The 23,285-nt window shown below is 35.2% G+C and overlaps 1 pseudogene; it reads right to left on the bottom strand.

Moving 5' to 3' along the window:
• Positions 1 to 8,938: 8,938 nt before the first annotated feature.
• The window catches only part of LOC114210607 (V-type proton ATPase subunit E 1-like), a 134,917-nt pseudogene continuing 120,570 nt past the window's right edge, over positions 8,939 to 23,285 (bottom strand).

Here is a 23,285-nt window from a genome sequence, read left to right as displayed (position 1 = left end):
ACAGGAATGGATGATCAATAAGTTTAATGTCAAGCAGAAAAAGGATGAAGAAAAAAATCACTGAGGAAGTCATTGAAGCTAGAAATCAAATTTCAGGAATAAGAAGGGACTAGCAAAGAAATAGTTTGTGACAAGTATAGATTGCTTGCTTTAGAAGAGTTTAGATATAGGGCGCCTGGGTGGCTCAGTCAGTTAAGCGTCTGGCTTCAGCTCAGGTCATGATCCCAGGGTCCTGGGATCAAGCCCCACATCAGGCTCCCTGCTCAGCGGGAAGCCTGCTTCTCCCTCTCCCACTCCCCCTGCTTGTGTTCCCTCTCTCGCTGTGTCTCTGTCAAATAAATAAATTAAATCTAAAAAAAAAAAGAAGAGTTTAAATATAAATTGAATAAAAGTGAGTTTGAGCAATGACATAAAGAATAACTGAAATAAAGGTGACATCAGTATGAAAGATGACCCTATTTTACAAAAAAAAAAAAAACCTGTCAATATTATAACATAAATTTCTGTTTCATTAGCGTATTAGGCGAAAGTGAAACCAACTAATTCTTAAGTGCTCACAAATGCATTGGGGGAAGCATAGCAGAAAGAAAAGGTAATAGAGCAAACCTGGATCCCAAAACATGAGCGAGTTCTTAACATTCCTTAATTTCAGCTACCTCAGCAAATACACAGGGCGAATATACATGCTTCTCAAGCTTGTCGTGATGATTACATGAGAAAGTATGTGCAAACCACCTAGCACAGATTCAACAGCCTGAACCAGCCTAGGAAGTCCCAAACTGAATACCACTCATAGTAATGGCAACCTTAGTGTCTGTCCCAGAGGAGGTTTGAGAACTGAGAATATGATATGAAATGGTATACAGCCAGTTTTTGGTCTGGATACTTTCTCTACTTTTCTAATATTTCTTAATAAATAAATGAAATGCTCCTCCTTAATCACAGTGCCTTAGACATCAATAGTGCTGATATGATTTCATATTTATTCTCTTTGCTTTCTTTCTTGTGGGTTACTGTAAACAGCCTTTCCTTCATACAACATTGCCTTGAACAGCTATGTAACTTGTGATCTGCTTGACTCCAAGGGGTACCATTTTCATCAGAATCTATGATCCAAGGGGCACCTGTGTGGCTCAGTTGGTTAAGTGACTGCCTTTGGCTCAGGTTGTGATCCCAGGGTCCTGGGATCAAGACCACTTCAGGCTCTCTGCTCATCGGGGAACCTGCTTCTCCCTGTCCCTCTGCCTGCCGCTCTGCCTGCTTGTGCTCTCTCTCTCTGTGTCAAATAAATAGTCTTTAAAAAAAAAAATCTATGATATGAATTGCTAAAATTGCTGGGACTTCACACTTAAGATTTTAAAACAATCTATTACATTATAGGCTTTCTGTTTAAACTGGTTTAAGTCAGTTTTAGGCATGTGGATTAAAACAGCAAGCCTATGATTTCTTGATGGGATTTGAGAAAAAACTTTTTTTTAGATTGTTTTTGGTAGTATTTAAGTCTCTTTGAATAAGGCTTAGGAAAAAACTAGACTGAGAATAAAGCCTCTCTTAAAGACTATCTGTTTTAACTAACTGTGGACCCAAAGAAGTATAAATATGATCATATACCTAAATGAACCTCAATATCATCACGTGAGTTGATGTCAATTTGTGAATATTATGATGATTATTACATTTTAAAATGTTAAGTACTTATTGAAATATCTGTTTCCTGATAGATGCTAGCATTTTTGTGAGAGTTGTACTATCAAAACACATTTTTTGATAATTCGGTAGCAGATTTTAAATTAGTGAAAATATATTTCAAGTATTTTTCCAAAAGATGATTTTATTTCAGATATTCTAGGCTTAAATTGTTTATGTAGGTTTTGATTCTATAGGATATCATCTAGAATTTACTGTTTTAAGAAATCACTCTTTAAGAACATTAAAACAGTCTCTGATAAGTAGAAGTTCATGCTATTATTTGTGTTGTTTTCACTTCTTTTTAATAGAAAATGTACTAAATAAGATCATCCAAAACATGTGCATTACACTGCACCAGTTTAAGCCATAATTATTACTATGAAGACTTTAAAATATCCAAAAACTTTCTATTTGCCTAAGTAAAACATAAATTCTGTTTAAGCAATTATGAATGTCAATTGCTAACTTTAGAAATTATGATTTTTTATGCCATGAACCTTCTGGCATTCTGCTGTTTCTAGCATTTTAACAAGTCATGCTATAATTTTTTTGAGGGAGGGATATAGGTGTTAATTCAGTATTGCTTTGGCATACTGTTTTTAAGGTCTCTGAATCCAGAATGAGACTTTATAGATTCTCCATGGATTTTATGGTGACTTAAACAAATTAATTTTCTACATTTCAATTTCCTTACTTGTATAATAGACTTATCTTATTGAGTTGATGTAACAAGTAAATAATTTAATACATTTGAAAGTAACTGGAATAAAATAAACCCATAATTTATTAGATGTTTAGTAATAGTGTTACTTTCTTTTGAATGACATAAATCTGAAATAAATTCAGTGCTAGCTCTAAAAGAGTAAATCACAAGAGCCCACTGTAAGAAAAACATTGTATTCTTATGTAATCTGGTAAATATGGTAGACCAACCTGACAAAGATATGCCACTTTCCCACTCCAAACACACTGGAATACTGAATAAAATATAAAATTAGAAGAATTATATGAATAGCTGACACTGAAGAAAAAAATACTCTTTAGCTAAAATCCTGTGAAAATATAAGGAATTTAACGCGAGAGCCATCAGTGGGAATTTCCATGGTGGCTAATGTGGGATGATTTGTATAGCAACTTTAAAGTGTGGGGTTGGATGGGAGGGGCATGGGGGGATGCAGTAACTGGGTGATGGACATTAAGGAGGACATGTGATGTAATAAGCACTGGGTATGATATAAGACTGATGAATCACTAACCTCTACCTCTGAAACCAATAATATACTATATGTTAATTAATTGAATTTAAATTAAAATCTCCTAAAAAAAAAAAGTGTGGGACTGAGATTATAATGCCTATAAGAGTGGTAGCCCCAAGCTCAAGCTAGTTGGAGAACAAAGACAGAATCCATTTTATAAAGCCAAGAGCATCAAAGGACTGCTCTCATCACCAAAGGGAGACAAAAATATTTACTTGAACAAAAAACATGGCAAAAAAAATTCTATCACCTTCATAGGATTCTAAGAGTAAAAGAATAACCCATGAGATAATAAAAACTAGAAGGCACCATTTATGAGTGTGAGAATGTAGCAGTAACCCAAATGAAGACTCAACATGAAAACTGTTCTAGAAATAGCAAAACCAATGGGACACCAGTAGAGGCAAATGTAAATGTGCTTTGTAGAAATAATGTCACAACCCCAAAACATAATATTCTTTCAGAAAAACAAGGTGTTCTGAGAATGAACTCACTATTAAAAATTTAAAAATAAAAAAAAGAACACACAAAAAACAACGGAAAATAAAGGAAAGTTGGCACACACAATTAAGAATTAGCATGATAATAGTGCAGATGAATATTTTTTTTAAATGTTTTATTTATTTATTCATGAGAGTCAGAGAGAGAGAGAGAGAGGCAGAGGCAGAGGGAGAAGCAGGCTCCCCGCCTAGCAGGGAGTCCAATGCGGGGCTCGATCCCAGGACCCCGGGATCATGACCTGAGCCGAAGGCAGACGCTTAACCATCTGAGCCACCCAGGAGCCCCAGATGAACATTTTTAAAGACCATTTAAAATAAGTACGTTTAAAATGTCTAAAGAGAGGCACCTGGGTGTGGCTCAGTTTGTTAAGCATCCAACTCTTGATTTGAGTTCAGGTGATAATCTCAGGGTCATTTGATTCAGCCCCACCTAGGGCTCCAGTGCTGGGTGTGGAGCCTGCCTAAGATTCTCTCTCCTTCTCCCTCTGCCCCTCCCCCCCACCACTTGCACTGTCTTGAGCTCTCCCTCTCAAAAACATAAAGTAAAATAAAATAAAATGCTTAAAGAATAAAATATGGTTTACAAAAAATAATGCCATACCCCCTGGTATGAAACAGAAAGAAATGACAGAGAAGAAACAAGCAAATATGGCTTCTAGGAATTATACCTATACATACACACATACACACAAATACATATATTTAGTATAATAATCACTTTCCTGTGTCAACTTGATTAGATCATGGGTCGACCACATGTCTGGTTAGGCATTACTTCTGGGTGTGACTTGTGAGGGTGCTTCTGGAAGAGATTAGCATTTGAACTGGCAAACTAAGTGGAGGACATTGCCCTTCCCAATGGGATGGGCACCATCTAATATGTTGAGAGTCTGAATAGAATAAAAAGGTGGAGGAAGGGAGGATTCACTATGTCTTCTCAACTTCTTGAACTGAGATATTAATCTCCTCCTGTCCTTGGATCTCCTGATTCTTGGACCTTGAGACTCAGATCATTAGCTCTCTGGCTCTCTGGCCTTAGAACTATATTACTAGCCTTCCTGGATCTCTGACTTGCAGATAGCAGATTGTGAGACTTCTCAAACTCCATAATTACATGAGCCAGTATCTTATAATATACCTCTTTATGATACCTTATAATAAACCAATATCTTAGAACAAATATATATACGAGCCAGTATCTTATAATATACCTCTTTATGATACCTTATAATAAACCAATATCTTAGAACAAATATATATACGATTCTATCTATTCTTAGAACAAATATATATACAAATATATATTCTATCTATCTATCTGTCTTGTTGGTTCTGTTTCTTTGAAGATCCCTGATTAATGCATTTAGTGTGACTGAAAATTTTTAAAAAATGCATGATAGGTTGTAAAATGGATTATATAAGTGAAAGAGAATTATTTAATTCTTGTTATGACAAAAAACTTTACAAAGTTTTTTAAAAAATGAAAAAAAGATTAAAAAAGATTAAATACGTTCACAAAGGAGGAGCTCTGGTCCTAGGGGATTAGTGTCCTTATAAGGAGAGACACTGGGAAGTTTTCTCTCTCTCTCTGCATGTATATAAAGAAGTCATGTGCATATACAATAATAGATCAGCCACTGAAAAACCAGGGGAAGAGGTCTCACCAGAAACATACCAGGGTAATACCCTGCCTTGGACTTCCAGCCTCCAGAACTGTGAGAAAATAAAAAATAATAAAAAATAAAAATACTAAAAATCTGTTGTTTAAATTTAATCTATTAATAAAATGAAACCTGCTTGTAACTGAAAAATAAAAATCTGTTGTGTAAGCCACCCAGGCTAGGGTATTTTATTATGGCAGCTTGAACTAACTAAGACAATAGTCTTTTCAATTACTGGTACTGAAACAACTGGATAACTACATGCAAAATCAATCAATCGATCAATCTAGTCACAGACCTTACACATTTAAACAAAAAATAACTCAAAATGAACCACAGACCCAATGTAAAATGCAAAACTATAAAACATAAGAGAAAACTTAAGTGAACTTAAGGTTTTTTGAGGATGACTTTTTAAGTACAACACCATAAGCAGAATTAATGAAAGAAAAAAATAATTAGGTGGATGTCATTAAATTAAAAACTCCTGCTTTATGAAAAACAATGTTAGGAACACTGCAATACAAGCCACACGCTGGGAAAAAATCTTTGCAAAGTGCATATTTGATAGAAGGATGAGTATCCAAAATATACCAAGAACTCTTAAAACTCAACAATAAGAAAACAATCCAATTTAAAAATAGGCAAAAAAATCAGAACAGCTATATCACCAAAGAATATATACTGAAGGCAAATAAGCATAACAATAAAATCGTCAACATCTTGTGCCATTAGGGAATTGCAAATTAAAATGAGCTACCACTACACACCTCTTAGAAAAGCTAAAATATAAAATAATGATAATACCAAATGCTGGTGAGGATATAAAGCAACAGAAACTCATTCATTGCTGGTGGAAATGCAAAATGTTACAGTCACTTTGAAAGACAGTTTGGTGGTTTCTCATAAAACTAAATATGTACTCTTACCATATGATAGAACAATTGCATTTTTTGGTATTTATCCAAATGAGTTGAAAATGTGTCCACACAAAAACCTTCACACAAATGTTATAGCAGCTTTAGTTACAATTGCCAAAACTTAGAAGGAACTCAGATGTTCTTTAGTAGATGAATAGATAAATTGTAGTACATCCAGACAATGGAATATTATTCAGCACTAAAAAGAAATGAGCTATCAAGCCACAGAAAGGCATGGAGGAATCTTAAAGGCACATTACTAAGTAAAAGCAGCCAGTCTGAAAAGATTAAATACTGTATAATCCTAACTATATGACATTCTGGAAAAGGTAAAATTATGAAGACAGTAAAAAAAAAAAATCACTGGTTGCCAATAAATCCCAGAAATAAAATATAAATTCCAAACCAATAAAGAGTATAATAGGAAGAAATACTGATCAAATAGAAAGCAAACAGAAAACATGCACACAAAGAAAAGCATTTCAAAAAACAGTATAAGAAGCCAATAATAAATCTAAATATATCAATAAGCACAATGAGCATGGTAGATTACATTACTGTTCAAAAATAATTGCTTCCCCTTCACTGCACTGTTATCAGGCTTGGCCATATGATTTGTTGAGTAACACAAAGGACTGAATTTTCAAATCAAACTTAAGTGGGTTAGACATCATACCCAAATTCAGGTTCTGCTAGTGATTTCAAGGATACAGATAATCAAGAGACTCAGATAAAGCAAAGAGACTTCTAAGACAAGCTGAGCAGCCCCTGGGTTCTTTCCTTCCCACAGTGAACATTCACTCTTGGCCAAAAAAAGACAAAATCTCTAAATGGGGTATATAGGCTATTACCTTGGATATCAGGGAGCATTGTGTTTATGAAGCATTTCCAATTTCCCACCAGCTAGTGTGATATTTTCCAGGGAGCCATACCTCATAAATCCATAGATTCTGTTTTTATTTATCATAAGCCATCTTTAGCCAGGAGCACCCCATTAAGAACTTTCCCTAGATAAGGACTTCTTCCTAGCAAATATTATTAATCTATTGACCCAAAGATTCAGTTATGATGTTATAAAGGAGATATGACGGAAGCATCCCCTTGGTAATAGGGTGATTAGATTATAGGCTAGATTTTTAAACACCTTCTTCCATATTCATAATGCTTTTCTTTTGGGGAGGATTATATTTCCTGATGTCATTGGATTTAGGTCTGTCCACTTGCATTGCTTTGGTCAATAAAATGTGAGTAATTGTGAAGTGTGTCACTTCTGAACAGTTTTAAGAACCAGCTTAGGGATTGCCATTTATCTCTTTCATTCTACCAAGAGAATAGCAGTGTCCTAGGTAAAGATTACATGGTTATCCTTGGTTCTAAGTGAAGAAGATGTGATAGACAGTAGAATGAGCAAGACTTAAACTCTCAGCTTTAAGTCACTAACTGGGTTGTTTGTCACTGCATCTGATTAGAGAGAGTGAGCCAGAGCGAAATATTAGCATGCTGGACCCTAAACAGAAAGACTGAGGGAAGTCCTTATGGCCATAGAATCCCAAGAATATTATTTTATCTCATTCAACACTATTTTTTTCTGAATTATGCTATAATACATTTACGTTATACCAGAATATCAGTAAATTATTGTATTGATAGGATCATAACAATTAACAGTCTAGGCTGGGAGTATTTTATTGGTCAAGTAGTGCTAATAGTTAAGCCACTGTTACTTTAAAAGAGTCCCACGTGTTTAAGCTCTTGCGTCTGAATCTATAAAAATCCACTCCTTACTGTATATGTAAGAAATCCTTATAATGTAAGTTATGCATGAAGAGTTAATAGAAATAACTCAGTATATAATAAAACTGCTACAGGTTCCAATAACATAAAAGGAAGGCTCCTGAATTTTTAACTTTTTTTCTCAGTACTGTAGAAATACGCACAGTAAGAGTGTACAACTGTTTTATTCCATACTGAAACTCTTGGGGTTTCCATGGGAAATGCGCTGGTATAACTACATGGGTTGCAAGAAGATCTTTATAATTTTTTAGATGAAATCTTGAATCTACACAACCACTCACGTAAAAGGAACAGACCCTGACATGTGTATATATTACAGATATAATTTGGTCATTCGTTAAATTCTACTTTACCTCCTAAGACAAGTTCATACCATCATTCCAAGTACACAACTATGTGGGGGAAATAATTGCAAAATGGAAAGAAAGTTTTTCCTCTAATGATTGTTTGACTTATAGTGACAGAAAACATCAAAATAATATTGGCTAGAAATAAATGCTTACTTTCCTCATGCATAAATGCAGGCAGAACATTGTTGGCATGTGTACTCCACAATTATCAATAAGAGAGATGTGGAGGCTTTTCACACCATTTTTGTCCATGTAAACCTGTTGTTTTAATAAATAAAGCATATTCATGGCTTAGATTTTAAATCATATTTACAGATGAGGAACACTTCTAGGTCCAAACAGGTGAACTTCACAGCTACTACTGCTGGCAGGAATGTGCCCCACCCCATGCATTTTAAGCCTAAAGGGCAGAGGCTTAATGTCAGAGAACATCATCCTCTAGATTGAAGAACTGAAACCAGAGAAAGAGACTTGGTGAAGTTCGTGTAACCATCATCGGATACCTTCACCTCCGTGCTACAGAAGCAAATGAAAGCTATGCTACTTTTAGATAAACTAGAAGGAATTATCCTGATCATGTTAAGTGAAATTTTCTCTCATTGTTCACAATTACGCCAAGGGCATTAGCTACAGAAGGGTATCCATGGATAAGTACGGAATATTAGAACAGCGAAGAGGAAGCCACACAGATATCCTGTCTCTTCAAATATCAGAAGCTTCTACATCATAGCAATAGAGCAGTGGATCAAGTCCACCTCTCCCAGAGGCTTAGTCCAAAAACTTCCTGTTGGCATTTGTACCAAATAAGGCTCCCTGCACTTCTGGCAGCATCTGCTGGGCTATGAGATCTAGCCACCTTTCCAGAGTATTGGAAACTTGTATTTTATGATCTCCATTATGGATCTCAACTCCACCACTACCTCCTCAGGCAGGTAGTCCTCCGGATCAATTTGGACATCAATATCTTTTTTGGTGGCAATTTTATACATAGAAATTGCTTTTGGCACTGCAGCCTTTACCAGAGGGAAAGCTTGTGTCCTGAAATGTATGCACATTCAGGGCTCCAACAGTTGGTACAAACCCTGGAGGACCAGTCCATCCAGCAGCACTGGGTACCTGGCTGTGTCTTTTACCACTTTGCTGAGCCTCTGTTTCACTCTGTTTAGTAGGTCTTTAATAAGGTCACCTCTCACTCTGAGGACTTTGGGCTTTGCTTGATTCATCAAATTGGATGTCTGAATTTTCTTCTGCTGTTCCATCTGCTTTCATTTCTTATACTATTCCATAATCTTGGTCTTTGGGTTTGCCCAAGATGACCTTTCTCAATCTCGAAGTCTTCCTCTGCCTTTGCATCTATTTCTTTGGCTTTCTCGTTGGCTTCTTGCTCAATAAAAGCCATCATATGCTTCATCTGCTTTTGCACATCAGCATCACTGAGGGTCTGGTGAAGGCAATGCTAGGCTGGTGGGCAACTGGCTCCAGTTTAGGTTTGAAAGGGGTGGTGGAAGGAAGGCGAAAGGAAAATCCAGTGCAGGTTTTGGCTTCCTTTGCTTTATAACTCTGGCTTCTGGTTCTTCTCAGACAATTTTTGCATCATGGTTTCCATCTCATAGTCCAAGATTGATACTCTAGCTCAAACTATCACATCTGCATATCAGCCAAAAGGAAGGAGAAAAAATATTGGGAGGGGACATTTCCCCTTTCTTTAAGTACATCTTTTGTTAAACACACCTTTTCCTCCACATGGATGCCACTGCTCAGAGCAGTCAAAATCACAAATCTAAGGGCAAAGGAGGCCTGGAAATACAAGTCCAATGTTGTACAATCGTACACACAGAAATCACGGGGAAGATCAATTGCTGAAGCAAAAGGAAAGAATATGTGAATATGTAAAGAGGAAAGTTATCTGCGTTAGGAGCTTATTTGACTATGAGAATTTGGATCATCTTCTTATCTGGACAACTTCACCAGAAAAATTCATTAAAAATATTTTGAACATTAAAAAGAGACCCTTGTATTACCTAATAAAAGTAGTACTAAAATTCCTTTGTATATTTCCAAACTGGATGGTAGTGTTGAATGGGTAAACTACTTTTCCCCTTATTTTGCTGACATTTCCTAATAACCTGATACATATAGAATAAAGATTTTGAAGATCACTTTAGATGGCTTTTTGAATCAGAGGGGATGAGTTTTTCAGGACTTCTAAGCATCTAACAGCATTAGAGAAGGGAGTTAATATCTTTGTCTTATTCAACAACATACACATTGATTCTTAACACTGTGCAATACAAATAATAAAGGCAAGACTAGCCCATTTTGAATAGATTTTTTTTCTTAATCTAAACAAATTAAATGGAACGTCTCACTTATTATTGACTACTTATAAATAATTACATTCTGAGAAGAATTTAGGTACATACTTTCAGGTACTTAATTTTATAGCTTGAATAAATTTGTTTTTATTTATATGAAATTTATTTCATTTTTATTTTAATTTTAAATGTAGTAACAGTGTTTTGTTTTTTTACAAATTCCTTTCTATTTAGTAAATTAATTTCATGGTCCATTTAGAAATATATTAAGCACAGGGGGTAACTGGAGATGGCAAAAATGTGAAAGTGGTAAATAAATGACAGTTAAACAACATGGAGAAAAATGTACTTATTATATCCTTCAAGCAATCTTGCATATATAATGTTTAGACCAGTTAAACTTTTGGTGGTTATTGATATGCAGTAAGTTTGAGGTTTTTTTTTTTTTTTTTAGTTTTAGATATTTTTGAAGCACACTTTCTCAATATTCCATGTTTAAGGCAGAAACATGCATTAATAGCCAATGAACTGTGAAGAAATTTATACAGAAAAATAAAGCACCTAATAGCTATAGAAGACTTTATCCACCTTCACACAGAGTTGATACAGAAAGTGTCAGAGCAGTAGTATTAATAACAAATAATGAATTAGAATAAAATATTCATTTATGATCTAACTTTTAGCAAAATAGCTTCTTTGATTCACTAGAAAATATGCTGCTTGCAAGAGGTATGCCCCTAGTTATTAAGTGTACTTTTGATGCTATAAGTCCTGAATTGGCCATCATTTCCACAACTAATTTGTAATGAATGTATCTTACTAACATTTCTGTGTCTGTTGATAAAATCAACAGTAACCAAGAAAATTTCTGCTTTACTTACTGTACACTCAATAATAAAAATGTTTTTACAGTTATTAATAGTCATAAAAAATTCACAACTTAATGATATATCAGCCCAAAACACGTACACAGTCCCAAATCAGCCTACATTTCTCAAACTATTTTTGTTTTGTTTTTTGACTGGTACACTTTAGTATATTACAGTTCTGGTGACAAAGTGATAAAGGGATCCAAACCACAACATGTTAGGAATAACTAAAATACTGTCATTACTAAAGAACAATAATAACTCCCAGTATCTATGAAAGCATCTTCAATTGCCTAATCATTAAGCTTGCCTGTCTTACACTGTGTCAAAGTTTAGGTTAAAATCTTTATTTCACTGACCAAATTCTTGCCTATGTTTATGCAGCAGAGTTCTCACATGTTCTAATAAAGACATTTTCAAGTGTCTGGCTTCACAGTGCTCTATGTCTCATCTCTCACTTTTCAGCTCATCAGACATTGTCATAACAGAATATGTACTCAATTATAGCAACAGTGAACCTCACATATTTATCAAAGTGGGGCACACTGTGAAAACTTGGCAGGACACCAAAGGGCCATGGAAAACTTTGAGAACCACTGGATCCAAAACAAAAAAAAAACACAACCACAATTTGCTTCAATTGTGAATGGTCTATCATCTCATCTATGTTCTTTTGACTAAATATGTGTTAGTATTCTACATACATATTTCTTTTCCAATATGAATGTATTTTTATTGTTCTTAGATTTTTTTACTTGAGTGCCATCTATCTTCATATTTAAGAAGTAAACCTGTTAGTATGTTTACAGATATTTTAACATTTTGTAAAATGTGTGGCATACCCAGTATGATACTCATATATATAGGAGACACTGTCAGAGTCTTGACTACATACTCTGGATGCTACCATTTCAATATTTTCCTGAGGGCTTCCAAATCCCATCATCTGCATCTCTATTCCTGAGGGTTATTTTTTCCCTGAAAATACCGAAAATTATTCCTTCCAAGTGTACAACAGGCCAGAAGTCCTGGGGAATTAACATCCCCTGGAAATAGCTCTCAATCAGAGATGGATGGGAATTGTGTATAAATGTCTCAGTGCCCTTCTTCTTTTGTTGAGATAATTTTGAGGCCCAGAGTCTTCCTGTAGTAATGAACTCCAGCTACCCATCTGGATGGATAGCTGGCCTAGCCACACTCCCAATACTGGCTGCCATCTTTTCCCTGGTCCCCCTCCTCCCTCTTCCAGCAACTCTCTGGCCACTTGCACTTGTAATTTTTACTCAAATGATTCCTCCTTAGTTTGGGGAAACAAACTAAGGCAATATGATAAATATATTTCTGAATTTTCCTTTTTGCAACTGTCCTTTTGTCTTCTCTTGTCTTAATATCTTAAAATCACTTGTATAAACATTTAGTTACTACTTTTTTTTAAAGATTTATTTATTTATTTTAGAGGTGGAGGAAGGGTCAGAGGGAGAGAGGAAGAGGGAGAGAGAATCCCAAGCGGACTTCCTGCTAAGCACGGAGACATATGTAGGGCTCAATCCCCTGATCCCAAGATCATGACCTGAGCTGAAACCAAGAGTCAGATGCTGAGTGTGCTACCCAGGTGCCCCAACAGTAACCACTTTCTTGATCATTTTGGTTTGACTCACACTACCACCAGTTTTCTTCCTAAAACACAGGGTTGGACTTGACTCAAACCTGCTCCTAAATTTTCATTGCCTATTCTATAACGGCCTAATGGGCAAAATCTTCCAAAATCTTACTGAGCTGTATTCCTTTAATCTTACCTTCTACTTTATCACCCAGCTTTACTCCTGCCAGACCAGAGAAATGGCCACCTCCAAAGGAAGTTCCCATGCTCTCTGAATCTTCAGTGCTTCTGCTCATGCTGCTTTCTCTGCCTAGAGTGGTGGTGTTCAACACAGTAGCCATGAAAGCTAAATTAATAAAAATTAAATACATTTAAAAATTCAATTCAAACATTTCAAGTTCTCAACTGAGAATTATGTGCTACCATAATAGTACAGATATAAAATATTTCTATCATCACAGAAAGTTCTACTGGACAGAGCTGGTCTGGAGCATTCTTTTATATCTAGTTTTTAAAATACTATTTTTTTTTATTTTAAGTTCTATCTTTAAGCTAACTTTTTGGGGTGCTGGGTGGCTCAGTCAGTTAAGCGTCTGACTCTTAATTTCGGCTCAGGTCATGATCTCAGGGTCGTGGCATCAAGCCCTGTGTCAGGCTCCCTGATCAGTAGAGGTCTGCTTGAGATTCTCTCTCTCCCTCTGGCCCTCTGCCTGCTCATGCTCTCGCTCTCTCTCAAATAATAAATCTTAAAAAAAAAAAAGTTTTCTGTGAAAATTCTCCCAAAGTAGAACTAATTTTGTCACATGTCTCTATTCATTCACTGATTTAACTTTATTTCAATCAATCACATGACAGATACTGTGTATTTTATTTATGAATATCTGTGCATATAAATCATTTATGCATAAGTAGATTTCTTAAAGACAAAATAAGTACACTCATTTTTGTATTTTTTAAGACACTTAGCAAAGTGTTTTACTTATCAACAAATATTCATTTAATTCTTATGAACTAGTTTAACTGAATTAAACACCCCTCTAGATATTATTCCTGTAAGCTTCTTTTGAACCACTTCTTTCCTAATGCTGTATTTTTGCTGTCATTACTTAGAATTTACAGTCATTATTAAATTTTGAGAGCTTATTGAAATTATTTTGAATCTTAATTGTATCATCTAGTCTAAATTAATAATGGCATTTCTATATTACATATAAATTTGATACATGGTTTATTTCTTAGAGTACTAATATTTTCATTTCTTCTTTGACATCCAAAAACACTGATGGGAGCTTCTGGTTCCTTTTTATAATTATAAGAATCTAGAGAAGAGAAACCATGCCCATATCATTAAATGTGCCTATTTCCTTGTATAGAATTTTGCTTAATGTCTGCTTTATTTTGATGCTTGTTGTCACTTCCAGGCCAATTTATAGAGATAATTCATGTACACAAGTAGAGCTGGAGTGCTTAAAATGTTCTTAAACATAGGAACTGGGTCCTTGTTGTATTCCATTTATTTAATTAAACATTAATAGATGTTTTTAATAGAGTTTGCCAAAAATAACCTTAGAGACCTCCACTGGAACTTTCAATCTTCCTAAATTTGATTCACAGATACTCTTTACATATTGCTGTTTAACCTGTTGTATACGCAAATAGTACTATCATCATTCTCAGTCCTTCTGATCTTCTCCATACAGGCCATATGAAAGATTGAAACCAAGGAGATTTTCATTTTTATAGGGATAGTATAGACTCTCTAAATGATCACTTACTTTTCAAAATCCTAGGAAATTGTGGCAGAATCTAAGCTTAAAGGACCCCAGAGAATCTTCTAAAAAGCACGTATTTAATAATACAGGCTACACATTTTTAATGTGTTTTTTTTCACATTTTTAATGCATTTTTGCTTTGAAGTATCAAATGATAGATTCACAGTCCTTGGAAAAAGTGCCTAAGACTAGAGTAAAATCTATCATGAACTCTTTTCAAAAGTAAATGCTTATGGAATGACATCATCCTAATTTTCTCAATTAGGATAATGTTTGAAAATAAATGATCTCCAAACATTGACTCTTAACTAGTACATGTCTCAAATCCAAAACAAAAGTAGGTTAAAAATTAAAGTTCAAGAAGTAATATCTAATAATGAGTGATCTAATCTAAAAATCATGATTCCATACATTTTGTTGTGTCCAGTAACTTTAGATTTTTAACTTTTAAAATAGAAAGTGTAATCTTAGTTTCTTTAAGCTTTAATTAAGGATGTAATATTCAAAAATGTCTAACACCTGCTTTATAATAAGTATTATTTCAAATGCCAGATGGACCAATTAAGATATTCTTTTAGATGATGCAAAATCTTGTGATGTAAGTAGTTTTTTTCAAATCCAAATTTAAATATGCACTATAAGAATGTAATATTATCTAAGTATATGTTAATGAAATACTTTCATTTTTACCCTGGAGACAGAGCAAAGCACTGTCATTTTTTTTTTCTTTTCCAGCATCCCCTCTTCATTCTTGTCTTCTGATTCCACTGTTTGAACACCCATGCTTTTGTTTCCCCATGACCACTGCTGCTGGAAGCAGCTCATATTTTACAGAGTTGAGCTCCCCAGAACAAAGGTAGAATTACAGGCTTTTAACCTGCAAGTACATGGAAATTAAAATAGGTAAAAGAAAAGGTATAGAGAAATATAGACTGAATTTGTATATAAAAATACTTTACAAAGTCTATATCCTCAGCTGGCTCCTATACTTACACAAATCATTTTAACACAGTTTATTCCATTCACACAGTAGGAACCCCACTGGTAGCTTCTACTCAAATCAACCATCCAGCACACATTTCCAACACTCTTAAGCCACAAGTCTCATGAAGAGTTCACTGAAAATATTTGTTTATAGTTCCTAACACCTTTCTTACACCCACAACTGTCAGTAGCTGATTTTGTATAAACTGACTGGGTTCTGTATGTCTGATCAGAGAATAAGTTCACAACTTCACTCCCATCAGGCAAAGAGAGTGGTTTTTATCTTCTATTGTCTTTCAATGCTTTGTTTATATTGAGTTGGTAGCATTTAACACCTTGCTTTTACTTTTCCTATTTCACATCATTCTTCCCTAATAATCTCCAAGGTCCTCTGGAGCCAGGGCCGGGTATCATTCATCTTTATATCTCTGATGGCTAGAACAGCAAAGTTTTCTGTGCACTTGGCTGTGGATTATGGTCTATGTGGTTCTTAGTCTCATCAGTATGTATGGCTCAATCTTTTCACACTGACAAATACAATCACCACATCACTGGAGGCAACCTGAAGATAGGGCAACTAGAGTTTCTATCTAAAACCACAGTTGGGAGAAACTCCCCTGCTGCTCAGCAGTAACTTAGGCCAAGTATTGGTTGATTCACATTCAAACAAAGCCTTACAGCATTTGTGTGCAACAGAAGCAGTCTGTCAGATGAAATTTCACCATTTCAACAGAGCACCATTTAGACCCCTGTTCTTTGTCTTCCTTCCACACAAGACTTTTCACTGAGGTCCCTTAAAGAGACCGTCCGTATGAGGTTAGAATTCTATCCATCTATCTATATATACAATACAACCTACGATCATAACCTCATGGCTATAAAAATAAGGTTTGAAGACCCATAAGAATCTAACTCCATCTTAAAAGCACCGTGTCTGCTATAAAGTCCTTTGAAGACTGGAGAGTTTATGGGGACACCTGGGTGGCTCAGTTGGTTAAGCACCCAACTCTTGACTTCAGCTCAGGTCATGATCTCAGGGTCCTGGGATCAAGCCCTCCCGTCGGGCTCCACAGCTCTGCACTCAGTGAGGAGTCAGCTTGACGATTTTCTCCTTTTCTCTCTGCCTCTCTTCCCTCTATACTCTCACTCTCTCAAATAAATAAATAATCTTTAAAAAGAATAAAGGACTGGAGAAATTGGAAAGACTACAGCTTAACAATTACTCATCCGTAGCCTTTGTGACATTGGGAACACAATAGCTGAATTTTATATCTAATAGTGTAGTGCGGCAGCCAAGAAGGATGCTTGTTGACATTCTATTGAGTCACAGAAGCCAATATTCTGCCAATGACATGGGAGTAAAGAAGATCAGTTTGTAACCTAGATCTTTATCAGGAAGCTAGCTTTCTCCACAAAAGACTCAAGACAGATTGGAGAATGCAGACCATAACACAGAACTCTAAGATGAGAAAAAACAAGAAATTCTAGGTTTTCCTAAATATAGACAAAAATCATCCGTGTAGTACTGAACCAAGCAGAAGTCCAGAATTTTGCTATTAACTGAAAGTGAGAAAGCACTATATGCCAAAGCTTGATAAAGTTTTAGAACTCAGAATGAACAAATGTATAAAAAAGGAATTGTCTGCAAAATCAAAATTCTTGTTCGGGCATGTGCATGTGTGTGTGTGTGAGAGGGTGAAAATGACAAAATATTACATTGCGTGCATCCCCACAGAAACAGAAGAGAAATATGAATCAGATCATAATAAAGCCTAGTTCTTTAAAACATTTCAAGAGTTCATTAGTGTGGAAGCATTAGAAGTTTATATATTTCTCCCACTACATATCATTTAGGAGCCATATATATATATATAATATATGCACATTATATTAACATTATATATTATACTATTTTACAATATTTAATATTACATATTAAATATAATTATATATATTTCATATACATATAAAATTTCATTCTTTTTATCAAAATTTTGTTTTGTTCTTGACTTATAACCCTCAATTAAAGAAGCCTTCCAAGTATTTTTATAGAAAATTTTCTGTATTGGGTAGATATTCTCTGAGTAATGTAGCAGACAAAAGTAGACAAAACTGGATGCAGCACTCATTTGAGAATTTTATTTAACAGAACATATTTATTGAAACTACATTATAGGCTGTGCCATGGAGTGGGAAGACTTAAAATATGTAGCACTTTAGTTTTTATTTTTATTTTTTATTATTTTTTAAGATTTTATTTATTTGACAGAGAGAGCACAAACAGAGGGGGAGAGAGGGAGAAGCAGGCTCCCTGCTGAGCAAGGAGCCCGATGCAGAGCTTGATCCCAGGACCCTGGGATCATGACCTGAGCCGAAGGCAGCCGCTTAACCTACTGAGCCACCCAGGCGTCCCAGCACTTTAGTTTTTATAGGCATCAGGGACACACCTAGAAGAATGACATTCAAAGCATATTATCTTTATTCATGGGTGACTTGACAGGATTCACTCCAGCAGACCCACTCAATCCCCTGAAAAGTTTTGTTGAAACATAACCTGATAAGTAAATGAAGCTCAATTTTCCAAAGAAGGGAATGTACTTATATATTTCAATGTTATATATACTGGGCTATGTGATATGTGAGGTTATTTCCAATTCTAAATTTTTGTAGTATATGCACATTATAGGTATGTGTATGTACATAGGAATTTCAAAATTACTCTGGAGATGGAAATTCAAGCAATGATGGTGATCGTCTTTCAGAGATGGTCAAAGAAGCCACTCTCTGAAAAGCTGTGCTGCCAACAAGAATCATCAGTCTCACATTTAAGTCAGTTTTCTTTATACCTAGAATCAATGCAGGAAAAACAATTACCTTACTTATTTTCAAACACACATGAAGGTATTCAGGAACTTTTCCTCTTGCTAGATATAAAACACAACTAAGCTTCCTGCTGTAGAATTATTTTCTGTAAGATTAAGGTTTACATTGATGGAAATTTAAGAAAATATTTCTCTTCTATGTTCTTGCATTATCTTAAAGAGCCATTCAGTGAATCATTTTTCTTTCAAATTTATCAACTCCACTGTCTAATGGCCTATAGTTTCCATTTTTATGCATTTTTAGAGCATCTATTCATTAACAAGGATATAACAAGCATCAGTTGTATGCAAGGCTCTATCCTAATGAGCACAAGAGCTATATACAGTGCTTTCCTCAGAGAGCTTAAAACTAATTTATGGGGTCAAATTATATGTTAAGCATAAATAAACAATGTAATAATAAGTGCAGTGTATGTATTACCAGTGCATTAATACATATATGCCACTAAGATCACACACAAAATATTTTCAGCACGATTAGACACTAATGCAATAGTATGCCAGATTATGCACATTTCACCATGAAGCAAAATGTTTAGCGGAAGCTTAACAGTAACAATATGGAAATGGGATTGTGCCTTAAAAGTGAATAAACTTCGGGGCACCTGGGTGGCTCAGTCGGTTAAGTGTCCAACTCTTGGTTTTGGCTCAGGTCATGATCTCATGGGTCCTGAGATCAAGCCCCACTTCAGCTCCGCTCTGAGTGAGGAGTGGGCTTGAAGAGTCTCTCCCTCTGCCCCTCCCCCCACTTGCACGGTCTCTCTCTCCTTCTCAAATAAATAAATAAATAAATCTTTTAAAAAAGTGAATAAACTTCAAACACATTCAGAACTTCGGTAAATCTGGAAAATAGCATAAGAAATGGGTTAAAATATAGTGTGTCCAAGACATTTTGAAGATAAGAACAGCCTAGACTTGCCAGGAAAAGGGAAAGAATTGAAAGACCCGCTTGAAAGGTAGATTAAACTCAGATTCTAGAGAACTTTGTGCTCCCAGCTAAGGAAGTTTTGGCTGCATTATTTCATATGAAATGAGAAACCATAGCAAGTTCTTTTTTTTCCCAAAAGAAATTATGCTGAAGAAAATTTTATGATCAGTCATACAAGAATTAGCATTAGGGAAAGGGAACCTAGAGATTTAAAAAAGACAAAAAAACAAACAAAACAAGACAAAAAACTAGCTCGGGACTATTTCAAACTCTGTACCTGAAATGATTAGAGTCTGACCTGTGTGTCATCTCTATGTGGAAGAAATAGAAAGGAAGGAAGGAATGCTTTCAATGGGTGTTTTTTAAAGAATTGGCAGATCGTGGTAAAGGATTTGGAATGGAGGCGGAAAAACAGAGTAATTCAGGTTTTCATCCTGGGTGATTGAGAAGTGTTTGTATCATTAATTGAGAAAAGGATGTTTGTTTTGAGAGGTAAGGAAATCTACCTTACAAAAGCTGAGTTTGGGGTCATAATGGATTATCCAAAGGGACGTGATTATGAAAAAAAAGATGAAGATACAGAATTGGAGATTAGAACCATAGATATACATGGGTAATGATGCTTGAATAAAAAGAAAGGGGATTTACTACTGAGAAATCATCTGTGATGATCAACATGGCCCACTCCATGGAGGGGTAAAAGCAGATTTGGGGCAACAAGAAAAGGAGGCAGTGGAGATCACTTATATTTAAACAACTATACAATTAAGAGAAGAAATAATAGATAATACAAGTAAGCAGAGACAAGTTTTATTTTTAAAAAATTCACTATATTCAGCCAAATTGTTATTCATGACTTAAGACAAACAAAAATCTCATATATGCAAGATCTTAGAATATCTACTACACAGATACTCTGCTGAATATATCATTTAAAATTTAAGAACAGGTGAAGATTACCTGAAACCCAGGATAAGAATAGTGAAATAACAGGAAAAAATAATTTATAAATATTGAAAGTCTTTAAAGATAGAGTGACATGTATAACAAATTATGTATGTGTGTATATATACCTAAATATATGTGTATATATATATCTACATACATTTTTATGTGTGTTCTATGTCAATACCACCAGAGTTTTTAAGAGAGTCATGAGAAAAAAAACAAACAAACAACCAAACAAAAAACCAGAACTGGATCTAGCACCAAATGAGTCTCTGAAGAATAAAAGTAACATGATATCAGAATTTTTAAAAGATGCTCCTGAGAAAAATATTCTTGAGATACAGAGTTATGACTCTTCCGACTTAAAAGCTCTTTGGACAGTACATCCAGGACTTCCTGGGTTAACCTGCCTACCTTTAAAGGAAGCTCTCTCTATGGAGAAATGTACGGCTGTCAGGAGCTTAGCTGAGGAACCAATTCCTTTGAGATAATGTCATTTTATTTTTTTTTTAAACTTTTTTTAAAAAAGATTTTATTTATTTATTTGACAGAGAGAGAGACAGCAAAAGAGGGAAACAAGCAGGGAGAGTGGGAGAGGGAGAAGCAGGCTCCCCACTGAGCATCAGGCTCGATCCCAGGATCCTGGGACCAAGACCCAGGCCAAAGACAGACGCCCAACGACTGAGCCACCCAGGCGCCCCAATGTCATTTTATACCAAAGTAAAAGAATGCAGGCAAAAACAAGCAATGTGAGAGTTTGGTCTACAGTTTACTCAACTTTGGTATTCCTCGAAGCCCTAAGACATAGTGGGACCTCAGTTAATAACTTCTCAGTGGCATTAAAGGACTGGGCCCTGAGCTAGTCACACTTTAGCACCAGAGTGTTTTTACAAACGCATCATGAAATTAGTCCTCTCTTTTCTACAATTAATTAAAACTTTAAAAATCTCTTTGTATGGGTTTATTAGGTGAGGTGGCTACACCAAACGGAATATTTATTTTGGGAATTTAATGACAAGAAATTAATTTCCATTGACATTCTGATTTAAAATTCAAGGACATCTGAACAGTGGGTTTGTGAAAAGGTGTCAAAGGCCTTCTGGCTGTTTCATCAACTTTCTCCCCGCCCCCCACCCCCCCGCCTTTTACCATCTTACCTCATTAGTTAGCAGGCATGCCGTAGCATGACCAAGAGTCTGAAAAATAAATGATTGCAGCTGTCAGTACCTCCTGTTTGAATTCTTGACTTTCTTTATGAGTATGTGGGCTCTGTTGTGTTTTCTAGTAGCAAACCATTGCCAAAGGAGGCTCCGTGGTTCTTTCATGTAAATTAATTTCTACAAATGTAACTTTCCCACTTTGCCTGGAGCTCTTCTTTGTGACTTCTGCATTTATTTAACACACAGTATTTTGAAAATTAAAATGTATTTTTATTGAGTTTCACTTTTATTGGAGACAGCTTGAAATTATTACTTGATCTGCATTTTAAAAACAACTAATAAACATGTCTCTCTTAAATAATTGCTGGGTGACTATTTCACCCAGGCATTCTTTATCTGCATAGACTGCTTGCAGTGCAGCCCTTCTTCTCTCTCTCGCCCTTGTAACACGTCATTCACTTTGCTGTTATGTTTCTTTTCATTAATTAAAGAAAAATTCTACTCAAGCCCATGATCTAGCCCAAATTAAAAAATGTTACCTTTTGAGTTGCTTGGAAATTCAGCCTTTTCAAAATTGCAATGATCACCCAAGATACTTTATTCTGGCAAATCAGACAGACTGTATAATTAAAACTCTCTTTCTGACTTATCTAGTTAAGTCAAGATTTTGTCAATATATTAAAAATGTACTAATAAATAAATAAATAAAAATGTACTCTAATGTTACTAAATATAAAAATGTCACAGCCATTTATCCTGTTTATTTTCTTTATATAATCTTGAATTCTCAAGGACATGAAGCATAGTTTTATTATTGATAACAAACTGTAGAAATGCTTATTTTAATGATAGTGGTTTTTTTTTCATTCAAGTAGACAAATATTTTTTTGGCAGCAAACATATGGTCAAAGTTTAACAGTAATGGGAAAAAGTCTGGATTTGTATAGGTGTTCAGTGTTTTAAAAATAAGTATTTTAACACTTGACAGTTTGTTTCATGCAAGAAGTATAACTTGGGATCTAAAAGTCAGGTTGACAAAATCTATAAAGAACTTATCAAGTTTTGGGTTATCAAACTCAACACCCAAAGAACAAATAATCCAGTCAAGAAATGTGTAGATGACATGAACAGACATTTCTCCAAAGAAGACATACAAATAGCTAACAGACACATGAAAAAATGCTCAACATCACTCAGCATCAGGAAAATACAAATCAAAACCACAATGAGATACCACCTCATACCAGTCAGAATGGCTAAAATTAACAAGTCAGGAAAAAACAAATGTTGGCAAGGATACAGAGAAAGGGGAACCCTCTAATGCTGCTGGTGGGAATGCAAGCTGGTGCAGCCACTCTGGAAGACAGTATGGAGGTTCCTCATGAAGTTAAAAATAGAGTTACCCTATGACCCAGCAAGTGCCCTACTAGGTATTTATCCCAAAGACACAAATGTAAGTGATCCGAAGGGGCACCTGTACCCCAATGTTGACAGCAGCAATGTCCACAATAGCCAAACTATGGAAAGAGCCCAGATGTCCATCGACAGATGAATGGATAAAAAAGATGTGGTGTGTGTGTGTGTATATTCATATATATATATATATATGAATATTACTCAGACATCAAAAAAATGAAATCTTGCCATTTGCAACAAC

Source organism: Eumetopias jubatus, unplaced genomic scaffold (assembly GCF_037043125.1).
Source record: "Eumetopias jubatus isolate StellerSeaLion01/CBP00866 unplaced genomic scaffold, mEumJub1_p1.0 scaffold_14, whole genome shotgun sequence".
In the NCBI taxonomy this organism is placed as follows: Eukaryota; Metazoa; Chordata; class Mammalia; order Carnivora; family Otariidae; genus Eumetopias; species Eumetopias jubatus.
Note: the sequence above shows the minus strand (reverse complement) of the source record. Positions and strands in the feature narration are given on the sequence as shown.